At 36.3% G+C, this 19270-nt stretch overlaps 1 long non-coding RNA gene across 13 annotated transcripts in view; it reads right to left on the bottom strand.

Moving 5' to 3' along the window:
- Positions 1–19270, bottom strand: part of LOC143663535 (uncharacterized) — a 550609-nt gene that overhangs the window by 425455 nt on the left and 105884 nt on the right. For 2 of the 13 annotated variants that reach the window (XR_013166002.1, XR_013166003.1), the window contains one exon: positions 14440–14536. The exons of 7 other annotated variants lie outside the window; for them this stretch is intronic. This is a non-coding gene — a long non-coding RNA (uncharacterized LOC143663535). Of the gene's footprint in view, positions 1–3166; positions 3316–5315; positions 5393–14439; positions 14537–19270 lie in introns of those variants that run through there. 4 more of the 13 variants (XR_013165995.1, XR_013166005.1, XR_013166006.1 and 1 more) reach the window with 4 other exon arrangements.

Below are 19270 nucleotides of genomic sequence, written 5' to 3'. Positions count from 1 at the left end.
AGAAAGGAAAAGACAATTATCAAATTGATACAGAAGGACAAGTGTCATGAATAGCCATCAACATCTTGAATAAGAAGAAAGAGGTTGGAAGATTCACAGTTCCTGATATTAAAGCATATTACAAACCTACAGTGATCAAAACAGCATGGTACAGGTATATAGATAGATATATTGACCAGTGGAATCAAATTGAGAGTTCAGAGATAGACCCTCCCATCTATGATCAGTTGATTTATGACAAGGCTGTCAAGTCCATTCAATTGTGACAGAACTGTCTCTTCAACAAATGATGCTTGATACTAACATCCAAAATGAAAAAAGACCCCTATCTCACATTCTACACAAAAATTAAATTAAAATGGATCAAAGAACTAAATATAAGAGCAAGAACCATAAAACATCCAGAAGAAAATCTAAGGAAGTATCTTATAAAGATCTTGTGATAGGTAATGGTTTCTTACACTGCACACCCAAAGCACAAGAAAAAAAAAGAAAGAAATGGGACATACTGAAAAGTAAATATTTTTGTGCCTCAAATGACTTTATCAAGAAGATAAAAATGCAATCTATTCAATGGAAGAAGATATTTGGCTTGTTTGTGTATTTTATTTGTTGTTTTATGTTTTATTTCTATTTTTTGTCAAAAAGAATTTGTCCTAGCCTCAGGAAATTTAGGGATTTTGGTATTGTGTGCCTGTGACTGAGGTTCTGGGATTTGCATTGTTCAGAAACACGTGAGTTCCCATGCATGCACTTCCCAAAACAAACAAACGAGAAAGCAAAGAAAAAACAAACAAAAATTCAACAAATGGTGCTGTAATAATAGGATACTAACATGGAAAAAGAATGAAATATGACCCCCATCATACAGGGTACAAAAAAAGAAAAGACACACAAGTCATTTTGATAGTTTATTCAACTTTCATATTATACATTTTTATTAACATTTTAGGAGCCAATGAATTTAAAATATCTAACTACATTCTATGTTAGAAAACTATGCAAAAATTTAATAGTCCTGGAAAATGGAATATTTCTTTAACTGCAACAACCTCATACATGAAATATTAAGGACATTAATTTGACATGAGGTCAAGAAATAAACATGTGGAGGTAACAGATTATTGGTAGAAAGTAAAATATTTGTCAGAGTCTCGTGTTTGCTTCTTTGTTTCAGTTAACGAAGTCCTAATTTGGTACATTTAGAAATGCTTTTTCTCCCCCATGCCATTTTTTAGAATTCTCCTCCCAACTCCAGATCAATTGATCAGCAAATTCTACTAACTCAGTTGACTGTCATTTGATAGACAGACTCTGCCAAGTGAACCAATAGAGATGAGAACATTGGTGAGCATATGTAATCATGCCAAAATAATTCTAAAATGATGCCAGTGTAACCTTTTTAATGTTTTAGTTTGAAATAACTTCAACTTTACAGAGACATTGCAAGTATATTACAACGAACTCTTTTATACCCATTGCCCAAATTCACCAATGTTTAACATGTACACACTATTTTATCCCCCAAACCTTTTAAGAATAACTTGCTTACATCATGTCACTTTATCTTTTTTCTTTCTATAGCAATACTAAAAATTTCTCAATTGACACAAGATAAAAACTACATTAACAGCAAATCTGCTCTAGTCTGTGGCTACAATTCCCCCTTATTTTTGTTCATTCCTCAACCTTAAGGCATTTTGGACAATGAAAATTCTGGCTGCTTCTGACTGAGGAGGGACATAGATATTAGGGGGAAGAGGGATGGACTTATTTTGCTTGTAGGTGAAGATACTCCTTGCTCTCACGATGGGGCTAATCGATCATCATCATCATTTTGTTAATTGACCGTGAGAGGCTCAAAAAATGAAGAGTGGGAGCTGACCACATACCTGCTGGGTTTGGGGGCTCAATCTGGCAGCTTTAAGCCTCTAAGAAATACACTTAACAAGTAAATTGAAAATTATAGATTCAAGTTAAAGAATCATAATTAGGAGAGTTATAAGTGAATACAACTATGTTATTTGAGGAAATAGCTTTTCATAGAGTCACAGAGAAAGCCTACTGAGGGTGTGTTGATTTAACCTACCCATGTGAATTTCCTATGGTGTCCAGACATCCCCAGGGCCCTCAGGAGCACTGTTGTAGTTTGTGAAATCTGGCTGAGACCTGTATAAAATTAACCTCCAGAATGACCTCTTGACTTTATGTGAAATTTCTTAGCCATAAAAAACTATATTAATTAATATTTCTACATTTTGAGCAAGGTCTTTCTCTGATTAATACTTAGTAACAATCCTTTGGAAACAAGGAGGCTTAGCTTTAATCATGTTCCACATAAGGGGGAAAGTAGTGAGTTCATTTGCAGGGATTGCACTTGAACAACGAGATTTTCAGGAGGTGATTCTTAGGCATTAATACTTAGGCTTAGTTTCGTTCTTACAGAAGTTAGGTTCATAGGTGCAAACTTTAAGATTGAGGACTTGGATTACTAACATATTTTCTTTTATTAAGCAATGCCTATATATACCAGAGCTTTGGTCATATTACTTGTGTGAATAGCAGTAATTCCCAGGTGGAGAGGTTTAATAGATTTTTTTAGCTACCATAAGGGCAGTTAACCTTGTGACAAAGAAAATCTACTTATCCAGAAAACAGACTGATGGCAACAGGGACCATATAACTCATGTAAATATGTAGCTATATAAAGTTCAAGATGTCTAAAAAGGTCCTGTCAGTTGAGACTCTGACCTTGTCCCACCTTTACATTCTTACCAGGTTTATGTTAATTGACAGAACATAACGTATATACTTGCCTAGTTTCTCATGTAAAGTTGTTGTTTCTTCTAATAAAGATGAAGTTTCAACTTGCAGCTGACTGTATACACTTTCAGAGAAGCATCAGAGCAAAACAGTGTAACTGATGAAGAAATTTGATTACTTCCTGTGACATGTAACATTCTTTTAATAAAAAATACAACATTCCCATATACACCCTATTGGCAATTCACACTGGTGTGGTACCTTTGTTACAACTGATGCAAAAATATTAAAATATTGCTGTTAACTATATAGTCCATATTTTGCTTAATGTGTATTTTTCCCATTTTCTACCTTATCATTAACACCTTGTAATAGTAGTGTACTTTTGTTATAGTTGCTGAAAGGATATTCTTATATTTGCACTATTAATCACAATCATCATACACCCCAGGGTTCACTTTGTTCTATAGTCCCGTGTTTTATCCTCTAGCTTTCCTTCTATTAACATACATGATCCAAAACTTCCCCTTCAGAGATGATGGCAGCACATTCCTGTGAACGTAATTAACAGGGCTGAATTACATGTATGAATGTGGTATATAACTTTGTAAATCATTCTGACCTCACTTTTTCCTCTAAAGCACTGTTTAAGTTATTCATTCAATCAAAAGACTGCTATTATATGAACAGTACTAGTGAAATAGGAACAGCACTGAACTGGAAATGAGGAGACTGGCATCCCAAGCTAATTTGGCCATTCCTAAGCTCTAGACCCTTGAAAAATAAATGCAAAATAAAATAAAATAAAATAAATGTTTCAGATATCAATATTTTCAGATGTTAAAGGTAGAAAATATCTGAGATGGTATTTGAGGTCATTTATATTTTTCAAGTTTCATGATTGCAATCTGATTTTAAATGCAAATTCAGGTACCTTAATGATAACATCAACCAAGGAAACTCATGGTACTTAAAATGTGCTAGATAATGGTCTGAAAGTTTTATAGTGTTGAACCTTTTAAACCTCAAGAAACCTTTTGTGACAACAGTTGCTGTTACTCTCACTGTATAGATGAGAAAACTGAAGCACAGAGATTGAAATAACTTCCCCAAGGTCAAAAAGCTAGGATTTGAGCCTTGATATATAGCCCTGTTTAATTTTAGATCTTTAGTTAGATTTGGTGTTTTGCTTCCTTGTCTATAAATATCTTCTCCCTTTTCTGTTATCTGTTAACCTATCAGCAAAATTATGATTTAAGTTTCAATTTCCCTCATTGGAAAATGATTGAAAAGACACCTTGATAACTCAAAATATTATAGAGATACTATGTGATCACAGTCAAGACCAGTAGTTGGTCAAACTAACATTTAATGACTGTCCATAAGATAAACACTATGGTAAGTGCTGGGTGTCAATTATCTTTATTTTCCCTGGACTAAAATCTTCTTAAAATGAGACTAAACTTCTGACTACTAAATAAATGGATTAAAGGATTAAAGAATAAAATAAACTAAAGTAGGCATTCACATTTTTATGTTAAAAGCAACAGCAGTTTAGAATGTTTGAAGACCCTGATCAGTGTAATACATGCAGTATCTGGTGAGTCAGAATTTGAACCAGGGACATTTAGTTCTTAGAATAATGTTATTTCCACAATGACACATTTGTGAAGCTTGCAGAACTCAGAGAAACTTCACCCCTACCACTAAATAGAGAACAAAGGTATAAATGGCCAGATATATAGACATGAAAAGGAAATAATCTATTCTCTTGATGTAAAAAACTTAGATTACTTGTAATAACTTTATTAACTGCCATCCCCTAGGCTTAAATGTCATTCCTTTGTGTACAACTAATGGATGCACTAATTCTTAGTGGTGACGATGTCCTTCCTAAGCCAACATCAAGGAGGCTTTATGACATCAGCAAATTAACTTTCTCTGAGCAGTGGTTTTATCTCTTATTTTCTATTTTAAGGCAGGTTGCTTCCTATCATATTGTTTGCATATAAGATGTGACACTAATATTTCCTCTGCTCTAATCTCTATGTTAAATAGAACATCTCTCCCTGTCCATCCTTAAAAATAACATCTTGAATATTATTTTGTCAAGAATAACTTTCCTGCCCTCCATGAACATTTTTATTATCTGTTACATTGATAGTGGTACTGTTTGTTTGTTTTTAATTTGGTATCTGTTTTCCCCACTAGACTTTAAACTCTAGGGTGATGCGTTTTGTCTTAGTTTTGTTCATCAGTGTAGAGCCAGGGCCAAACAAAGAAAAGGGAGAGTATAGAAGCACTTTTTCTGATACTTTTTTGCACACTCCTTAACTTCGGAGTTGAGTATGTCTGTCTGAGCCTCCCTCCTCCTTTCCTAGGGGAAGGTTATATCTCTCAGGTGCATATTCTCTTTTCCTTCCTGCAGTGCATTTACTGAGACAATCTCTTCCCTTAGCAAGACAGCCTATAGTTTGGGGTAGGTAAATTTAATTAGCAAAGGAGAGAATTTGAAAGTGCTAAGAACACACACCTTATCTCTCTCTTTTGATCCAGATCTTTTGATAACAAAAACTGCCATTTTATTATTGATGTGGCAATTTATGTGTCTATTTTCTCCAATTTAAACCTAACAGAGAAGGAAGGAAAGACATACTTATTATTTACTGAGATCCTAAAATTTTAGTACATTCTTTCATTGACCAGGAAATTTGAAAAAAATAGCAATGTGTTGGTATTATGTGAAACAAACTACCATGTGGATAAATTGATGCTTCAAGCTCTGCCAGATCAGGGGGGTCTGGTCCTTGACCTTTTAGGGTCACAGCAGCTTGTCACAGTAGCTTATTGCAGCAGATGTCTATGGTTTAGCAGCTCTTTGATAAGTAGCATAAGGCTTAGTAAGCACATCTCATCCCGACTTTTGTAGCTAACCTTGACTGATGCCGGTGTAGCTTTGACCTAAGCAGGAATGAATGAGACAGAGATGAGATTATCAAGAGAAAGGGAGTCTTTTAGCCCCATTAAGGCTCCATTGATACAGGCTTTTTAGGCATTGATGGGTGAAATGATTTTTGTCCTTATGGTAATTTTCTTGAAGGACAAAAGACCAAAGCTTTATTCTTCAAAGGCAGTTAATATCCATGTGGGCTACAAATTGAGTGCATGAGATATTACCCTTTTTATTGTTAGGGTTTGACGTTAATAGAAGCTATTAATTTAGCTACTCCAAATCCCATCCTCTTGCCATGTTGAAAAGAACATCCATTATGGTTGAGTCATGTCCCCCCAAAAGATGTATTCAATGTGACTCTATTTGAAATAGAATCTTTGAAGATGTTATTGGTTAAAATGGGGCCAAATTGGTTTAGGGCCCAACCTAGTCCCCTATGGCTTGTGTTCTTATAAGAAGAGTAAATCTGGACCCAGACAGAGACAGACAGAGAGTGAGAAATCAGCCAGATACCACAGAGAAAGAATGCCATGAATTGCCAGCAAACCACCACTGAACGCCACAGACTTCAGAGGGAGCGTGGTCTTGGTCTTGTCACATCTTGATCTCCAGCTTCCAGCTTCTAAAACTATAAGACAATACCCTTCTGTTGTTTTGAGCCACCTATCTATGGGACTTTGTTACAGGAACACCAGAAAACTAAGACAGCACCCAATTCCAAAAAGAGTAAAGATAAGAAATAAAAAACACCAGCAGGTTAATCTCTTAGAATCATGTGTGAGGCATATTCACAGCCCCTGAGAGTCATGTCCTACCCTCTAGTTTCAAATTGACTTCTGTTTAGTCACTAAATAATTTGTGACCATAGTGTAAGATTTCAAAGACCCAGATCGGATTGATCCACAAAAGGTAATGGATTTCAATAATTAGCAGATAAGGAAGAAAGGAAAATTATATTGGACATGGCAATTACTTGAACCTAGGCTGAAAAACCATTAAAGGAGTTTATCACAAAGTTAAATTTACAACCCAAATTCAGGGAAGGAATGTTATAACTACATTTATCTTAGAAATAAAGTTGGAAAATAATTTGCAAAAAAAAGAATTAATAGGGCAAAAATATGTTTTAAATGACAATGGCCCAGGAAGTGATTTCAGCATTGGAAAGAGGAGAAGACAGATTTACAAGGGATGAAGGAAGAGAACAATCTAAAAGGTACCTTCAGGACTTAACAACCGAATCAGAACTACATGAAAGGGAAAATGAACTACATTTATACCAAATGTTCTTACCCCGGTAATGGTAAAGTTTCTTGGCAGTGAACTTGAGTAACTTCCCTAGAAAGGGCTTATGTCCAAGGAATTGAGAGGGATCATCTAAAAACTGCAAGATGGGTGGCCTATTAGGAAACCACCTCATAACTATTGGAAGAACCATCTCAAGGAGCCACAGATTATTTGAATGTTTGAGAAGGAAAAAGTAGACAGATCATCCCAGGGTACATTAAGCCTTATCAGGTTTCTTACAAAGACCATATGAACATTGAAAATATACATTGCCCCTCTCTGAAAGTTGCTTCAACATATTTGAGAGCATCCAATAGTTGCCAGTCACAGCAGTTGTCCCTGGGGATGTATGGGGAATGATGACGACAAATTTTATACCCTTGGGGTCTATATCCTAGAAGGAGAGGTCAAAAATAAAAAAGATAAAAGAATGAGTAAGAATAAGGAGAACAAAAGAGCAAGGGAGAACAGGACGTGTTTCTGGAAGAAGACTTAGTGACCAGGGAGGGCCTCACTTAGTGGGAATGATATTCTAAGGGAAGGCAAAGAGCATATGAAAAACCCAAAATAATGGACAATAATGGATTAGAACTCAGGGTGGTAACCACAAACATGAATGGCTTGAAAAAGGATATTTTTGACATTATGTCTGTTACTAGGAAATCCCACCATACAAAATGTAGAGGAATATGTAAGTGTCTTAGTTTCCTAGGGTTGTTGTAATAAAGTTCTACCGACTGGGTAACTAAAAACAACAGAAATCTATTGTCTCACAGTTCTGGAAGTTAGAAGTCTAAAGGGCCATACCTCCTCTGAGGTCTACAGAGTTCTGGTGGGCTTTTCAGAAATGCTTGGCATTCTTTGGCTTGTGGCATAACACAAATACTGCCCAGTCACATGGCTGTCTCCTGTGTCTGCCTGTGTGTCCAAATTTCCTCTCCTTATAAGGACACCAGTCATATTGGATTAGGGGCTGCCGTGATCCAGTTTGATCTCCACTAATAACATAATCAAAGATCATATTTCCAATAAGCATCACATTCATAAGGCCAGAGTTTAGATCATGAATATTTTGGGGGGTGGGAGGATGGGGAAGGGGTTATACATAATTAGATTCTTAACAGTAAGGAAAGGAAATACCTGGACCTGAGTGAGAAGGGAAAATAAAATAGAGTGATTGAAACACCACAAAGAGTGATCATTTTACATGTGATGGAAAATGAAAATGGTCAATTTAAGGAGTAGATAAGACTGTTTAAACTCAGGTGAGGGGCCGTGCAATGGTGGCTCAGTGGCAGAATTCTCGCCTGCCATGCCAGAGACCCGGGTTTGTTCCCAGTGCCTGCCCATGTAAAAAAAATAAAAGATTAAAGAAGAAAAAAAAAAACTCAGTTGAGGCTTCCAGAAAGGAGAAATAAAGCATTTCAGAAAGACCCCACTCCGACAGGAAATTGTGTCACAGAAGAAACATATATTTTGCCATTGAGCTAGAACAAGTTATTGCAAATCCAAGTAATTCAAAAGCCAAACAAAGGAAAATCAACTTTAGGACAAGCACAAGCTGCAAAACCTTCAGAAGTCTGAGGAGCAGCTGAGGTCAGTGATCTGCTGGTGCTGAACCTGTGCTGAAATAAATGTGAGATGAGCTCAACTGGGGAATTTAATAACCTTCAAAATATGGAGCATGAGGAAAAAAGGAATCAGTGGTGGTGCTGCTAATAAAAATTTGCAAATTCCTCAAGAAGGCTCAAATGTCTCAGACACCAATCGGAGAGGTGGGAGTCAGTTTGCATAGGTAGAATACCCCAGCCCCCTCGATGAGCATATTTTAATTAACTCTAACCTGTTGGGAGATGTCTCCCTGTTGACTTTCAGCCCCAATTCAGAGTAGGCTGATTGAGACTTTGATAGAATACAGTCAAGTGGACTTATGCTTCTCACTCTATTTTAGTTTTCACCCGTAATTGAGGTCTAAATTGAACCAAGTGCTAGGATTGTAAGAACACAATTTACTTAAGATACGTCTTGTAGAAACTTGGGTTGCCTATGATTTCCAGATGTTGAGAGTGTGGGATGAGGGCTGTAGAAAACCTTGTAGCCTATTAACTTTTTGAATGTTTAAAGATAAAGGCACATGAGAGAATTTGAGTGAAAGTACTTGAAATTCAGAGGACCTGAATAAACCATCCTTTTTCCAGTAAAAAGGACCCAGCTACAGCTGCTCAGGGAAGCTCAACCCACCCAAGCATCTGACCGAGACACATGTGGCAGATACTTAGTAGAATAAGAATTTGAAAAGAGGAAAGAAAAAAGAGTGAAAGAAAGATTGAGGCTCTAAATTCTTTTGAATTCAACATTAAAATTTTTATTCATTTTAATTGAAAATGATGTGGATTTAAATTTTCAACTTTAATTTCTGTCTATAAATTAATAAGGGTATTAGTTTTAATCTGTAATATTTTTTAGAATTGTATTACTTGGAATACTTAGAATAACTTTGTTATTGGCACATATTGTCATACCTTGTGAATAGCGTATTAGTTAATCTAACTAGTTATAATTTTTGAAAAAAAGGATGAACTAGAAAGTGAATTTATTAGAAAGTTGCATTTTAGAGGAGGGATTAGCCTAATTTGTAATGCTTGGTTTCTGAGCTTTCTGGAGCCCAAGCTAAACTGTGTACCAGGGGTCCCAAGAAGGTAAAGTGGGTGCTGTGGGATTGTCCTCATGAGGTGGGGGCAGTCATTTTTCTGTAGGCTATTGATTTTTTTTTATGAAGGACAGTCACATCTCTAGTTGACCAAAGCCTTGATTTTGAAGCCAGAAGGAATTTGAGAACAAATCTGGGGATGTTAGAAGGGATTTCCTCTGTCATTATGTAAGGTATGCTTCCTCTAAAATCACACCTCCAAGCCATTCTATTAACCCTATTCACTCATTTTTCTACAGGTGAAGTGATAAAGAAATGATGAGAACAGGGGAAGGAAGCTGAGAGTGCACAGCCCATGTTTGGATGAGCTTTCTCCCTGTGGAAAGAGGGATGAAGATTGCTATCAGAGATCCAAGCCACCTTATAAAATAGCATGCTCCTAGCAAAAAGCTGAGATATTAATCTCCATCTGACACATGACTGGATACACATTTGTCATTTCAAAATTTGATAATGAGCCTCTGAGCTTGCCATCACATCCCTCACTTTAAAGACGAGGAATCTGTTACTCAGAATTAAGCAGTTTTCCCAGAGATAAACAAGAAATGACAAGTAAACATTCAAAACTGGATCTGTTTCCCTTCAAAGCATTTCCCTCAAGAACTGGCTCATCTCCCTCTATAAACATATCTTGCACAACTTAACCTCAGGCATCTTCTTTTCCTCTATAGTACCATACTAACTGATGCTCAATCAATACCCTATGTTCTCTTGGCTTTCCATGGTAAGTTTCCAATTACATGTCTATTTGCTCTCAAACTATATGTGAATGTCTTGGTATTCCCAGCCTTAGCAGGGTGCTGCATGCACAGTATTTGCTTGGTTTGCAGAATGAAATCCCTTTTCATTTTTTAACTCTTTTAATCTAATGATATCCTCAAACACTTCATCCCAATAGATCCAGCATTTGGTATTGTTGAAGTGCTTAGAATTACCTGAAGACTTGAGGGAACATTGGGGTTTCCTCTCCAAAATCTCGGACGATAAGGCTAACAGACAGTTCTCAACATCTCACTTATCCATTCACTTCCCAAGAGAAGTAAGTGTGAGTTCTATGACAGAACATCTCTCCCTTCTTTGACATTTGCTCTTAAAAGAAATCTCCTTCTTTGTAACCTTATCCAAAGTTTATGAAATTCTAAATAAGTATCACTATCATGTTTATTGGTCATCTCTTTTAAAAAACAGATTAGTCAAATGTGCTTTTCCCCTAAAATACCTGGTTGTCTTTATCTACCAGATCTCTTACGGTTCAATATCCGTTCCCTGTATTTGGCAAATCACCAGTTGGCCCGCGATTTCCTTTGCTACTTGGGGAGTCTCTGAGAGTTTATAAACCATTTCAGAGAACTGTGTCTGAACGGAAGAGGCTGCTGTCCCTAAAGGGTTAGTGAGCTTCTCTGAGAATCTGTTTTATTTCTATAGTGACTCAAGCACTGAGGAAAATCTAGTTTAGAGTTCGGGGATATGGTAAGATAGATTGTCTCTTTGCGCATTTGTGAAATGCATGCCATGGCACGACATGCAATGTGTCAGATTGTGTTCACTTGTGAGAAAACACAGGTGACTTAGACTTCCCACTCAGAGTTCCTCATTTGTCATTGCTGAGATTTAGGAAAGGTTTCAAGACCAAGTACAGTTACTCATATGTGATACTGCACCAGCCACTAGCAATAAATCACACATGTAACTACTTGGTTCATTTACACACAGATGATATACATTTTACAATTCATGGCAAACTAAACAACTCATATGATTTGAAGTAGGTCACAAAAAAAGTGTAGAGTTTCAAAACTCTATCTGGCATGTGCTTTTTCCTATCAGGAAATCCTGCTATTTTTAGTGCCCATGGGGCTTTGGTGGTATTCTCCTGCAGTCCCCTCATTTTATAGATTAAGAACCTGAGACCTTGGAAGGTTAATTGATTTTCCCAAAGTCCCAGAGCTAGTTAGTGGCTGAGCCAACACCAGAACCCATCTTTCCTGTCGCAAAGGCTCTCTTTCCACTCCACCAAGCAGCCTCCTGTCTTGGGCTACCCAAACCAGGCTTCTGAAGTGCATTATTAAAGGATTATCTGTTCTACCCATAGTGGCTGGGTCAGCAATAAGATTATTAAATTTTTATCTCACTCAGAGCTCTCCAACTTGGAAGATTCTCATCTGCCAGACTTAATCTGCCAAAAAAATATGTGGAGAGAAGTAATGAGCACACACGGTAGTCACGGAATTAGACACTGAAAGCCGCTAGCTGGACAATCCGTGGGAAAGTCCACGGCCAAATTTTGTCATGGTTTAAAAAGCACTTCTTTCCACTTACACTTCTGTGAAACCCTCACACAGATAGCCTGGTCTCAACCTGCAATCTGAACCTCCATCCATAGCTCCTGGAAGTGCCTACACTCTGACATCTGCATAAATGCCAAATGAATCTGCTGTATGATAATGAATACAAAATGAATTAATAATGATATGTGAATCATGGATACAATTTACAGTTCCTCAGACAAAATAGTGTCTTTTTTAGCATGCACCTGCACAAATTACCGCCTTCAGACTTCAGTCTAAATCGCCCACTCTCTTCCAGCACACCAGCGCCATCTACTGTCATTTGGTAGAATCACAGTCTTCCCCGCAGCTTGTACTTCAACAAGCACCTGCTCCTTCTTATTACCTAACTTGTTTTCTTTATATTTGTTCTAAAAGCCTTTTGTTTTTAAAGTGTGAGGTCTCAAGATTTTTCCAGTTGCTTTTGTTACAAATGACCTAAAAATACTCCAGGGCAAAAATATTTGATGGTCTCTTCTATCACACCTCACATTCTAAGCAGTGTGTCTAGTCCCAACTTGGATTTAAAACACTTCTTTGTTAAGAAAAATAACAATGCATTGTTTCTCCTTTGCTATGTCTAAATATAATTTTATTTGTAGAAGTCCACCACACACTATCTTATCAAGCATTGTAGTTTTCCATATTTTCCCAACTACAATAAAATTAGCATTTCTAAACTCCTTAGATAGACAGGACTAAAATTGCAAAAAAACAAGTTTATTCCCTCCATTCTGTAGTGGACTCTGCTGTTTGTTGCTCCCTCTCTGCCTCCAGAATCCTTTCTTTTCTGAAGTATACCTTAAATTCTTCTGTTAGAGCAAGTTAATAACAGGGTATGATAAACTTTTTAAAAAAATAATAAAATCCCATTGACCTCTCGATGGAGAAAAGAGCATGGGGGAAGCATGTCACAAGGGAGGCCAGTTAGGAGACACTGTGGAAATCCAGAGGGGAGGTGGGTAACTATGGCTTCAACTAGAAGAACAGTGATGAAGGTGGTGGGAGAAGGTAGGATTTGGGATCTATTTTGCAGATATGGTTAAGAAGGATTGCTGATAAGTTGGGCAGGAAGTCAGAGAGAAAGAAAAGACTCAGATAACAGAGATTTTTTGGCCTGAACACAATGATGTGAAAGAAGTAATCTGGAGCTCTGTTTTGGGCATTTTGAATTTAAGATTCTATTCGGTACCCAAATAAAGATGTCTGGTAGTAATGGTGTATGCAGTGTGATGAGTTCCTCTTGGAAAATTACCCTTTCCCATTATGTGCAATCAAGGTAAAGCTATTGAATTTAGGTGTTCTACCTTTATTGTTTATACGAGTAAAACTGTATAGACTATGAGTTAATCAATTATTAGGTAATTTTGGTATGGGTGAAACAAAAAGGTCAATAAAAGGATAAAACCTTCAGTTTCTTATTCAGAAAATTCAAAAATACTGTGTAAACAATTCACCTGGTGCTTGAGTTCATATGAAAGCAGTGATAAATTCCTTTAGAAATAGAGTCTTCTGCCATGCCTGAATACTTCTACTTTGCATGCTCTGACTCAAATACAAATATTGAAATAAAAATGAGAAATACCAAGCAAAACAAGATCTTCTCTCTCCTCACTGGAGCAATGTAAAGACTAGATCTCCAAATCTCAAAGGCCCCTCTGGCTTGAACTCTCTGATTCTGCAGAGATGCATAACTAAAATAAACCGTGTACTACTTGCAGCAAGGCCAGCCAATTAAAATTTCATCCCTTTATTTTCCAGATTACATTTTCACAATCATATCATCTTAAAAAATTATTTGGTAAGGTTTAGGGAAAAAAGGATGCTGTTGCCAAGTAACCAGTCAGAAATGAGTGAAGCAGTACATAGCAGTAAATGAACATTTCAAGGGAAATTTTTCAAAATTATCATTAGGAATTTGGTATCCCTATATAAGTTTGATTGTTCCTGTTAAAACATATCTACATTCGAATTTGGTAAATCAAATGCTGAGGTTAAATAAAGGAGAGGGGGAAAAGAAATGTCATCTCACATCACATGCTGAGTATTTCACAGTGGTATATTGAAAAGACAGTGGAAGGTTTTTTTTTCATTCAATCATTTACCAAATATATACAGAAGGAGTGAATTGTAAGAATGTTGGGATTTGCACTATTTGAATAAAATCATTTGAAAGTAGAAAAGTCAGCTTGCACATAAATAAATCTTCATAATTAGCCAGGCTAAGAAGCAAATCATTTTGAGGAGAAGACATTTTAAACTTCATCACATTATCTGTTTACTGCTGATAAAGACACATATAATTCTAGAAATCACACTTCCCCATTTACAGTCTTCTTTACCATCTCTAGATGCTTAATATATTCACTTTTTCTTCTGGTTTCTAAACTCTTTTTTACCCGTCCATCAAATTTGGATTCTACAGATCTAGCACGATTTTCATTTTTTTCTTCTTTTCTCCTAGACAAAAGGAGCCTGCTCATTTGATCCTTCTCACTAAAATAGAAAAAAGAAAGCTTAATAGCTTTAAGAAAATCTTTCATTTTCTATGTCAAAGTTATTGTATTCATACAGGACATTTTACAGCACTAAAAAAAAATTCCATCCCATGCACAAAATAATCCATGCACTTCTCTTTATTGTTGGCATTTTTGATACCTGTTAATATGGTTAAAGTTTATGTAAATGCACGGACACTCAAAGAAGGAGCAGTTGGGGGCAGGACTTGCTAGCATAGAAACGTTTCTTATGAAAAAGTGCCATCAATTCTTTTGTGATCCAACAGAAGAAACCGATTTCAAACTCAACTTAGAAATGCCTAAATTGTGCTTAGGAATGAGGAATATACCTTTTTCAATTGATTTTATGTTCAAGTTTGCACTTCATTTGAAGTTTGACACCATTTGTTTATATTAATGATATAAATTTTCATTATTATGATAGTCATTCTAGCAAGTTTCTTCAGCATATAAAAGCAAATATATATTCATTATATCTATGGAAGATAATGCCATTTATCCTATGTATGTCATGGTCAGGTTCATGTGTCAACTTGGCCAAGTGGTGGTACCTGTTTGTCTGGTTGGGCAAGTGCTGGCCTGTCTGTTGCAATGAGAACATTTCACAGAATTAAATCATGATCATGTCAGCTACATCCACAGCTGATTCCATTTGTAATCAGCCAAAGGGGAGTGTCTTCTGCAATGAGTAATGCTTAATCTGATCACTGGAAGCCTTTTAAGGAGGATGCAGAAGAGACAGGCTCTTGCTGTCTTGGCTGGTGAGCCTCTCCTGTGGAATTCGTCCAGACCCTCCATCAGAATTGTTGGCTTCACAGCCTGCCCTGTGGATTTTGGACTCTACGTTCCCACAGTCACATGAGACCATTTTATAAATTTTATATTTGTGAGTGTTCCCTGTTGATTCTGTTTCTCCAGAGAACCCTAACTAATACAATATATATGGATAAATACATGTATTTTCCCTCCTTTCATAGTAATATGATATTTAGCCAAGCAAATGGTCTCCTAGAATAAAGACTACCACTTCTTGACATTCCTTGTGGCAAGGTGTAGTCATATGACTAAAATCTGGGCAGTGGGATGTGAGTGGTAGTGTCACGTGACACAGCTCCACCTTATTGGCTGCTGTGAAGAAATAGTTGTGAATCATCTTGCAGTTACATAACTGCCACCACTTAGAAATGGCAGAGCAAAAATTGAGGAGAAGGCTGGGCCTCTGATGAGTTCACAGAGCAGAACCATCACACCAGATCAATATTTATGGAGTGCAAAATTAACTTCTAACTTATTAAAGTGAATAGTATTTTGGGTCTGTGCTTCAGGTGACAATTCTAATTACTAATTAATACAATGCCTATTTCTGCAGGCAGAGGAGTCCACCTCCCCCAAATTCTGTTTATAGGAGTGCTATCAGGAGGGATTTAGGTTTGAAAGTATACTAGAATGGTCTTAACACTTACATATACTAAATAAAGAGATGGCAAGAACATTCCAGGGTGTCAAGTGATGAAGTTTTTATGATGTTGATATGTACCCTTACAAAGAGGAAAATATTACGGAAACTAAGTACAATACTCTTTGCTTGGTGTTCTTGAAAAATTGAATTTAGTAGAATTGATTTTAAAATGTTCAGGAAAGCCACTAATTCACTCACTTTTCTATTCAAAGCAATGTTATTAATCTAGTAAGTGCAAGTCTGCCTATATTTTTAGGAGGGATAAATTTTAGTTGAATTAAGTTGGACCTGTGCTCGAAAATCCCTCTAAAATCTGGTTATTGACGAACTTGTCAATTTCTATAAACTCTCTTGGTTCCAAGTTCCTCATCTGTACAGGAGGTTAATGTTGGTTCCTAAGTCACAGTGTTGAATGAGATAAAGCACAATGGACCCTTAGCAGGGTGTCTGCACAGAGAAATCACTCAGGATGTTTGCCAGTGTAAATGTTGGTGTTATTGTTATTATCATTATCATTATCAGTATAAAAATAATGCAATATGTCTCAATATTCAAGAGACTTTTCAAGCAAGAGAAAAGATCAAACATATTCCCAGTTGGTTATAATACAAAATTATAAACTCTACCAAAAATGTCCATGACTGTTGTAAGCAAGTGGTTGTTTATGGCTGGGGAGTCTAGCGATGGTTGATATTGAGAGATGGGGTAGAGGTGGGAGGATGAAAAGGTTTTTTGTTGGACGGGATGGTGTGAGCAAAAGTGCAATGATTGTGTGATCATTCTCATCTTGTAAGTGTGAAGAGACATGGATGCTCTTGAGGAAGCCACAATTGCAAAGGGAAAAGGGGGTTTCGAAGGCAATTAGATAAACTGATAAATAGTAGAAGTAAATGTTTTGTCATTTCTATCAGAAGTGAAGACCCACAAATAAACCAAAGGATAAAAGCAAAATATCGTTTCTTTGCACTTGTAGCCAAATTAAAGGAGGACCAACCATAAGCTTCCTGGGCATCATATAACAAATGGCATGCAAAAAATCACCAGAAGAAATCTGAGGTAAAGCAAAAGGAAGCTTAGATTTCTACATCAGACACATGACAGAATGTGATTTCTAGCTACATAAAATATAAATTTGCTCTCCTTCCCTGTGGGGTAGACTGTGCCTTTGATGGTAAATTAACAATCGCTCTTTTTCATTTATAACCAACTTTTGTGGAGTAAAAGGACAATTTTTCTTTTACAACCACAGGATGACTCAAATTTTAATATCAGTTCTTTGCATCCAAATCAGCTGAAATTCTGAAAACAAATACTGCACAGAATACTTCTGTTTTCCAAGAATACAGGATTACTTTTTCTGTATCTGATACTTTTTTAACATGTCTTCCAAGAAATTGTGTAGATAGGAAAATTAGAAAAGGAAACTGAAGCAAGAACAAGAAGCACAGAGATTTGGGAACCATATAATCAATATGGAAGAAGAAAAAGTAACTCAAATAACTTCCCTCATATTCTTATCCATGCAAATTAGTTCTATTTCTACTGAGTATGAAAACTATTGATATCTAAGTGTCAGTGACAAAAATGTTTGACAAAAGTTCTAAATAAGTTAAGATGCTCAGTTATGATCAGACTATGTAATAGGGTCATTATTTTATACCCAATCTTGTATGTGTTACTTTTAGTATTTAAAAAGTCTCCCACCCATGTGTGCCAAAAGTTGAACAAATGTTTAAACAATATTGGTAATAAGAGAAGGGGGAGGAGATGGTTTAGTATAATATGTTAGAGTGAACAAAATAGGCATTCGTTTAGTCTTATTTGCAGGCTCCCTTAAATTGATAATAAACCACAACTAATAATAATGAAAATTATAAACCATCAGAGTAGAGGAAAACAAGAGGTGTGGAAAGGAAGGGTCCAATTGCAAGAAATTTGAAAAATTTTTTTTAAGATGCAAGACAGTAGAATATTGATAACCAATGCAGCGGGTTAATAAAAGTTAAATATGAGGTGGACTTAAAGCAGAGAGCTTATGAGCTCTGGAGAGCCTTGGGGATGTTTGATACCCTGAAACACCATGTGCAGTAAAAACTGATAGTAAGATAAAGGCCTACAACTGTGGGAATAATTGAAGAACTCTAGATAAAACTGTGAAGTGTAACTCCCCATTTCTATATTCACATGCAGAGAAATCCAAGAACCAGGAACACAGGAAACACAAGCATGCAGCAAAAACAGCAATTATCACTAGAAAAACAGTTAAGCAAAGAAACTAGGGAGAATTGCCCCAGAAAAGCAACAGAAAAGCCCTAATGGTCAATTTGCCTCTTACTCCACATGGAAGCCAGTTGACAAACTCCTTCCGTTTACACATATACAAAGCTTTTGTATAGGTAGATTGTTTGCTTGTTCTTGCTTTTGCTTTTTTGAAAATGGGTTTTTAACAAACTACATATTAGGCATCAATGTGCAAAATGTATTCACGAGGTCATTCAGCTAACCATTTATTCATTCAACAAACACAAAAAATAGCAGAAAAACATGGGGAAAATGAAATTAGAAGATTTACTGAAAAATAATCTATTTTATCCATGGAAACACCTATATTGTATGTAGTCATAGAAATGTGAAGACTTGTATTTGCTAATAATGACTTTGATGTCTGCAAATTCCAGTGAATGTGAATTGTTTCCCGCAGTGACAGTCCCTAGAATGTGGTAATGACTAAGCCGTGGCCTTGACTAGCAGGAAGTTTACTATCTAAGAGAGGACCTAGATCTAGGTGTGCCTTGTAGGAACTGCAGAGGAGCCTTAATCTCAAAAGGAAGGGGCTGGATGGGAGACTCAGGGAAAAGCATGATTCAGAAACCAAACATTCCAGAATTCTTCCATGGAGTGAATTAGGATAGAGACTGAAACTTTTTAATTAAGCAAATACAATGCCAAGGGAAAAATACTCTCAGCTTCTTGAGGTAGAATGAGGAGATTATGGAATAAAAGCCAGAATTTAGTAAAATGGTACAATCACTTCAAATTAACATTCACATTGTACCAGAGAAATACCTTCTTGTAAGAGAAGTCAAAGTCCATTTTTTGTTCTCCTATTGGGACACATTTTTGAAAATGGGTTTTTAACAAACTACATATTAGGCATCAATGTGCAAAATGTATTCACGAGGTCATTCAGCTAACCATTTATTCATTCAACAAACACAAAAAATAGCAGAAAAATATGGGGAAAACGAAATT

The sequence above is a fragment of the Tamandua tetradactyla genome, chromosome 19 (genome assembly GCF_023851605.1).
Source record: "Tamandua tetradactyla isolate mTamTet1 chromosome 19, mTamTet1.pri, whole genome shotgun sequence".
Taxonomy (NCBI): domain Eukaryota; kingdom Metazoa; phylum Chordata; class Mammalia; order Pilosa; family Myrmecophagidae; genus Tamandua; species Tamandua tetradactyla.
The sequence above is the reverse complement of the archived record's forward strand: the minus strand, read 5'-3'. Positions and strand labels throughout refer to the sequence as shown.